The sequence below is a fragment of the Camelina sativa genome, chromosome 14 (genome assembly GCF_030686135.1).
Source record: "Camelina sativa cultivar CO46 ecotype springtype chromosome 14, ASM3068613v1".
Taxonomy (NCBI): Eukaryota; Viridiplantae; Streptophyta; class Magnoliopsida; order Brassicales; family Brassicaceae; genus Camelina; species Camelina sativa.
Genome location: NC_141893.1, coordinates 19,076,741 through 19,084,070, shown reverse-complemented (window position 1 = coordinate 19,084,070; position 7,330 = coordinate 19,076,741).

Sequence of the window (7,330 nt, the reverse complement as noted above, 5' to 3'; positions counted from 1 at the left end):
GGAAGCTAGGGTTACAGGGAATAGAGATGGACCATTGTTGGACTACACAATTAATGGGCCAACATTTGATTATTAAATTTAGATTCTAGTACGGATGGGCCTGGGCCTGGATTAGGAGTGATTTGTGGATCACGATCATAGGCCCTAGTCCAATTTTCCATCACTCTTCTACTAAGACGTGTGACTTTATTTTGGAGAGACTTGTTTCATCAAATCCCATTTACATGGAGAACTCCTTTAAAAACTTGGCTATCAAAACATCAAGAGTCCATCATTTAGTCATTTACTCCATTTTCTCCTCATTTTCGGAGAGATCATTAATATCATTGTTCTCATATTCGTCACTTTATCTCATATTTTACTTGAAAATTTTGATAATTGGGAACAAAACTCAAGGGTTTGTTATGTTTACCTTGTTCAATAAGAGACATTCCTCAAGATTGAGAGAAATAAGGCAAAAACATCCTCCTAGTTCAATACTCTTTGACTACATGGTTTCGTCATAATATTTCTTGTTCCTTATCCACTTGGTTCAGATATTGCAACTTGGTGTGGCAAGGTGGTTTTATCTTAGATCTTTTTTTCGGCACTCGACTCTTGGGAACTTGTTCCCAACCTACATGCTGCCTCCCTTTTCAGGGAGCTGAAGATTTATCATCTTTAGTGCGAGTTAGGTTTTTAAAAACCCGATGGAATCTTTGTATTCCAGTGTGGCAATCTGTCGTTTTGCGGCCAGTGATTCGGTCTTGATCAGCCTCCCATCACTTTATGTGGCTTATATCCTTGGTGGATTTCACTATCGTTATGGTTTCAACACCTTTCTATTTTTGTTCTAGACGTTTGTACTTGAGGTTTCAAGCTTGTTATTTCTGGTTTTGGAGTTTGACTCGGATGTTCTGCACTTGTTTAAGCAACATACTGTGGCTTTCTTTCCTCCTATATAAGTTAGTTGGTTGTATCATGCTCCCTTTAGAAGGGAGTACAAAAAAATTTGTAACTTAATTTAATGGAGTGTTTGTTAACAAAAAAAAAAAGAACAAGGTTTTCCCTTTTTTGTCAACTGTAGTCTCTATTTATGTTATCGTACCAGGGTTTGTTGACTTCACAAGGTGTAGATACGTTGTCAAAATTTCATAGCTTCCTTCTTCAGTTCCACGTGTAGCATTCACAGCCAACTCCTTCGCGTTCCATGCCTTCATGTATGATATAGTAACATTCAACTCCGACAATACCATTTCCGGCAACTCGCATGCACATGGTCCTTTCTTACCATCAGCAAATTTACCTTGCAATAGACCAGCCGATATCTTTGCCGTATATTTCTCCCCATACCTAACCCTAGCGGAGACATCGCAACTGTGCTTCATTGACACTGTTCTTACTTCTAAATCTAAGGTGTTTAGATTAATAACAACATAAACCCTCCAACCGCAATTCTTGTCCACACAAGATGCAATTACTCATGTCTTATCTGACGCAACTATTCGGAAGCAAAAAATCCTCTTCATAGCATATAGTATCCTCTGCCTTACTCGCAAATATTCTCCTCACATATATTGCATCTGCCTTACTCGCAAATATTCTCCTCACATATATTTCATCTACGGCTCGCTTCAAATCCATGTGCCTCTCATGGTTTGGTAAGCCTCTCATATTATCATGGCATGGTGGTGCATCATTCAACAACACAGGATCAGACTCATCTATCACTGCTCCTCCTAGAAAATGAACGAAATCGTCATCCCCTTCGACAACCAAAGGTCCACCACTGATATTCTCATTAGGCTGCCCCACTGCTACTATCTCATTACTTTCACTAGCATTACCATTTTCCCCTTCTTGCCTTTCGACATGATACGCCCGAGAAGTATCTCCAACCTCATTAACTCTCACACTATTCATTGCCTCGTCAACAACAAACGGAACCCATTCAAGAGGGTAGTCTTTGTTAATTCGATCTGTCCACTCATCAAAATTATACTTTGGACTGTCGCATCCAGGAGGGTAGTCTTCTATTGTATTAGGATCATGTCCATCGCTTTTATTGGGATCATGTCCATCACTTTTATTTTTGTCCCCTACCTCTAATAATGTGGACAACGTTAACTGGCAATGGCTATCTTCCTGACTGTAATCGGCCACTGTTTGATCATCACCACAGCTCCCACCTTTGTCCACACCAATTACATTGCCCTCATTATGTACACCAATGGACACTATGATAATAGGATTTTCACCCAGGGTATCAATTCCCTATGCAGTTGTAGTACAAAGGGTTATCAATCCAAATGGGTTATGCTAGCAGATAAGATATGATTAGAACAGACAAGTCGAGCCAAGCAATAGTTGGGGTTTGATCTAACAATCCTAAAATAATTAAAAGAAAATAAATAATCAAGAACCACACGACCTAAGTACTCGATGCCAGCATTCGAGTATGGGATCGGGTGGAGTGATCGAGTAAAGAAAAAGAGTAAGAACAGCTCGAAGGTGTACACGAAGCTGGTGATCGAGTACCAGTTCGGGTATAGGGTCGAGTTATGAATAAAAACGTAAACAATCAAGATGTGAAAGTTCCTAAGGATGGGGTAATCGACTCCTAAGTGTTCCTGACCAGCATGGATGTCCTACATGCCTCAAGCAAATATTCCATAGACACTGAATCTCTAAAACCTTGTTAAAACACTCTCGTGATAGAAACAATCAACCTTGATCACTCCCCTACCCAACTCTCGTTGGAGAAACATGACCAAGCAAGCAATACAAACTGATTCATTATTGTCAATAAACTCCTTACACATCTAATCTCTTAGGCTAAGTGAGTAAATCTCTAGCATTGATTGATTCAAGCATTTCAACAACATCTCTCGATGGTAAAATACCCTCGATCTACTATCAACCTCTCGGTCTGAAAATAGCATTAAGAACACCAATCTAGAAAGGAATTTATATAACATAAACAATCAAGCTAAGACATCCTAACCGATCAAGAACACATATTTGTCTATCCCATCCCTAGAAACTTTGTTTCACTACTCAGATCTCATTGCATAAAGCATAATAACACATATAAACGAAAATTGCATTGTATTGAAAATAGAAATAGAGTAGAATAGTACAAAATCGAAATCTAGAAGAATAGCAAAAAGAAAATGAAAATAAATCCTAACAAAGTGGAAAAAGAGTTTGGATTGCTCAGTTTCTCTCCCAGAAGCTCTCGCTCTCTGTTCTTAGGGTATGCGGACTCCTAGGGCGAGAGGAAGAAGAGGGGGGTTTATATATGGAAACCCTTTAAACCTAGCTGCCCAGTCCTGCCCAGTCCTGCCCGAGGGTCTGCTCGAGGCGGTACTCGAAGATGTGGTCGGGTTACTCCTTGGATAGGTCTACGGGTTGTTCTTCTTTCCCTTGGATCCTCTTCGATCGGGTTGAGGTTTGGACTGTTCTTCCTGCTCCATAGCTCCTTCGGGTACATGCTCAGATTTGACTTTGTTTCTCCCCATTTTAGGCTCTAAAACACCTGTTTTCATCCAAAATGTGCAAATGCAAGAATGCAACACCCTAAATGGCCTAAATGTGGATTCTTACAGTTAATGACCTAAAAACGCTAAGGTTAGGGTATATATAATGCAAAATATGGACAAAAAGATGCCTAAAACATGTAAATTAGAGAGTTATCAGACCCCCAAACTTAAATCTTACTAGTTTTTTAGCAAGGAAGTAGGAGGAAGAGGTTAAAAATGGGACTAAGAACCTTTTGAGCTAAGCAAAGGATTCAAACCATAGTCCTTAAAGATAGGTTAACGGTGCTAAGATCAATCATCATACTTACAAATTTTTTTCTATGCTTATTACCATGCATTGATCTAGTTCATCCTCCAACTATTAGTAAAGACTTGCAATTCCACAGAACATCTCTTTCACATTCATTAAAGTGTTTGGCAAATTCTTGCAAATGGAAAGTGAATCAAGCTCAATCGGTTTCAAGGGTAAGGCTTTTTGGTGGGGTGGTTTCAAACAATATATTTGGGTGGTTTTCTCTCAAAAGATGGAATGCTAGACAGTTGTAAAAACTATCTAAGATTGAGAACAATTAGGGCATACAAAGCTTAACTATTGATAATCTACCCTTTTCTCATTCACTTTTTTTTTTTTTCTTGTCAAATCCCCTAGAATAGAACTACCCACATCTTTGATTTTAACCTCTTTTTTTTTTTTTTATAATCCCTAAGGTCTAATCTTTAAACATCTAGTTCTTCTTTTTTTCTTTTTATTTCTTTGCTAAACTCCTAATAAATTCCTATATGTATTTTTTTTCTTTTTCTAGGAGACTATAGCAAGATCTTCTTTAATTTCCTTTCTATTCCTCAATCCAACCCCAAATAATCATGCTAACCACCTATCTTTCAAAACCGATTCTATTAGCTAGTCCAAATGATTCTAAACTTAGCTAAAACAAGAGCCAATTCTTTGTCGTTCTCAATACTCTCAAGGTTTCACAACCTATAGCACAATGAAAAGGTCTCACTCAACAATTCACAACAAGGTTTAAAAGAAAGGCTTGGGTTCAAGGGTAGGGAAAAAACAATCGGATAAAACGAAAAGATTGGCAAAAATGGAATGTTAACCCGAGTTTAGAGTTACCATAAGCAAGTATTCAAATTCCATAAGCAAGATAATTTAAATTCAGGTTAAGTCCAATAATATAGAGATGATGCAATGTTCAAGCAAGTTTCACACAAGTGGAGGAAGCTTTCAAAAGACACAAGATTTTAAACAAAGATTTTTCATGCTAAGCTTGACTTTTGACTCTTATCAGACTGGTGCGGGATCGGTAAGAGACAGAGATGACCCCGCCTCTGTGCTCTCATTCGCCATGTATTTCTTCACTCTATGCCCATTAACGGTAAACTCGGTCCCATCCTTCCCGAGTAAAGTCACTGCTCCATAGGGCATAGCTTCTTTAAATGCGAAGGGTAATGACCATCTCGACTTGAGCTTCCCGGGGAACAGCTGAAGCTTTGAGTAGAATAGAAGGACTTTGTCTCCAGCTCTTAAATCCTTGTGTTGGATCTTTTTGTCATGAAAGGCTTTGGTTCTTTCCTTGTAGATCTTCGAATTATCATAAGCCTCTAAACGTATTTCATCAATTTCGTGGAGATCCAGTACTCTTCTTTCTTGAGCAGTCTTTATGTCCAAATTCAGGAGTTTGGTCGCCCAGATCACTTTATATTCTACCACAACTGGTAGGTGACAGTTTTTTCCATAAAGAAACTGGAAAGGAGTTCGCTCAATCAGTGTTTTGTAAGCTGTCCTGTAGGCCCATAACGCATCATCTAGCTTCAATGGCCAATCCTTTTTTGTGATTCCCACGATCCTGTCCAATAACTCCTTGATCTGTTTATTACTTACCTCCACTTGTTCGCTGGTTTGTGGGTGGTAAGATGTTGCGACTTTATGCTTGACTCCGTGCTTCCCTAACAAGCCATCGAAAACTCTGTTAATGAAGTGGGTTCCTCCATCACTGATCACTACTCTTGGGATTCCAAATCTTGGGAAAATAATGTTTTTAAACATCTTCATTATGACCTTGTGATCATTTGTCGGGCTGGCGATTGCTTCGACCCATTTTGAGACATAGTCGACGACCACCAGGATGTACATGTTTCTATTCGAGGGTGGGTTGAAAGGTCCCATGTAATCTATTCCCCAAACATAGAAAACCTCAACTTCTAAGATCGGCTGTTGAGGCATTTCATTCCTCCTACCGATGTTACCCATTTTCTGGAATGGGTCACACTTTGTTATGAAGGGTTGTGTGTCTTTGAACATGGTTGGCCACCAGAGACCAGCTTGAAGTATCTTTTGGACGGTTTTGAAGGTAGCGAAATGACCTCCATAGGTGGACCCATGACAGTGCTCTAGTACCCCTCAGACTTCTTCCTCTGCTATACATCGTCGGAACAAGCCATATGTCCCTTTTTTGTATAAATAAGGCTCATCCCAGTAATAGCTATTGAAGTCCCTGAAGAACTTCTTCTTTTTGTGAGCATCATAGTCCTTAGGAATTTCCTCGCACACCATGTACTTCACGAAATCTAAGTACCAGGGTAGCTTAGCCGACTCGATTGCCATGAAATCGATCGACCCTGTTGACTCGGGGATCGAGTGAGCTATCGTGTGTCTGATCATGTGGCTCATTTCTTCCAAGAAGTCGATGTGCATTAGTCTCTCTTTGGGCATTGAGTCATCATCTATTGGAAGTGGATCCTCAATTCTCATTCTAGACAAATGGTCTGCCATCCCGTTTTCAATTCCTTTCTTATCCAGAATCTCTATGTCGAATTCTTGCAGAAGAAAGATCCATCAGAGGAGCCTAGGTTTGGTGTCTTTTTTTGAGTAAATGTACCTTAGGGCGGCATGATCCGTGTAAACAATCACTTTCGATCCGACCAACTAACTCTGGAACTTCTGAAACGCAAAAACCACAACAAGGAGCTCTTTTTCAGTTTTCTCATACCTTGTATGGGCATCGTCCATGGTTCTGCTGGCATAGTAGATCACATGGAGCTTTTTATCTATCATTTGGCCTAGTACCGCCCCCACAGCGTAATCTGATGCGTCACACATGATCTCGAAAGGATCATCCCAATTAGGTGCTTGAACTATTGGTGCACTCACCAAAGCTTCCTTTATCTTGTTGAAAGCATCCAAACAGTCCTTGTCGACAATAAATTCTGCTTCTTTGCAAAGGAGCCGCGTTAACGGTCGGGAGATTTTAGAGAAGTCTTTAATAAATCGCCTGTAGAACCCTGCGTGACCTAGGAAGCTTCTGACGTCTTTCACCGATTTAGGAGATTGCAGTTGAACCATCACTTCTATCTTAGCCTTGGCAACCTCTATCCCCTTTTCTAAGATCTTGTGGCCTAGGACTATCCCCTCCTGAACCATAAAGTGGCACTTTTCCCAGTTTAACACTAGGTTGGTTTCTTCACACCTTTTGAGCACCTTGCAGAGGTTTGAAAGACAGGATGAGAAAGAGACTCCATATACTGAAAAGTCATCCATGAAAACCTCCACCATCTCTTCTATTAAATCCGAGAAGATTGATGTCATGCATCTTTCGAAAGTTGTGGGAGCATTGCACAAACCGAAGGGCATCCTCTTATAGGCAAAGGTACCATAAGGGAAGGTGAATGTCGTTCTCTTCTGGTCGGCAGGGTGTATAGGGATTTGGAAAAACCCACTATACCCGTCAAGGAAACAGTAGTAGGGCTGGTTAGCGAGCCTTTCCAGCAACTGGTCGATGAAGGGCAGATGAAAGTGATATTTC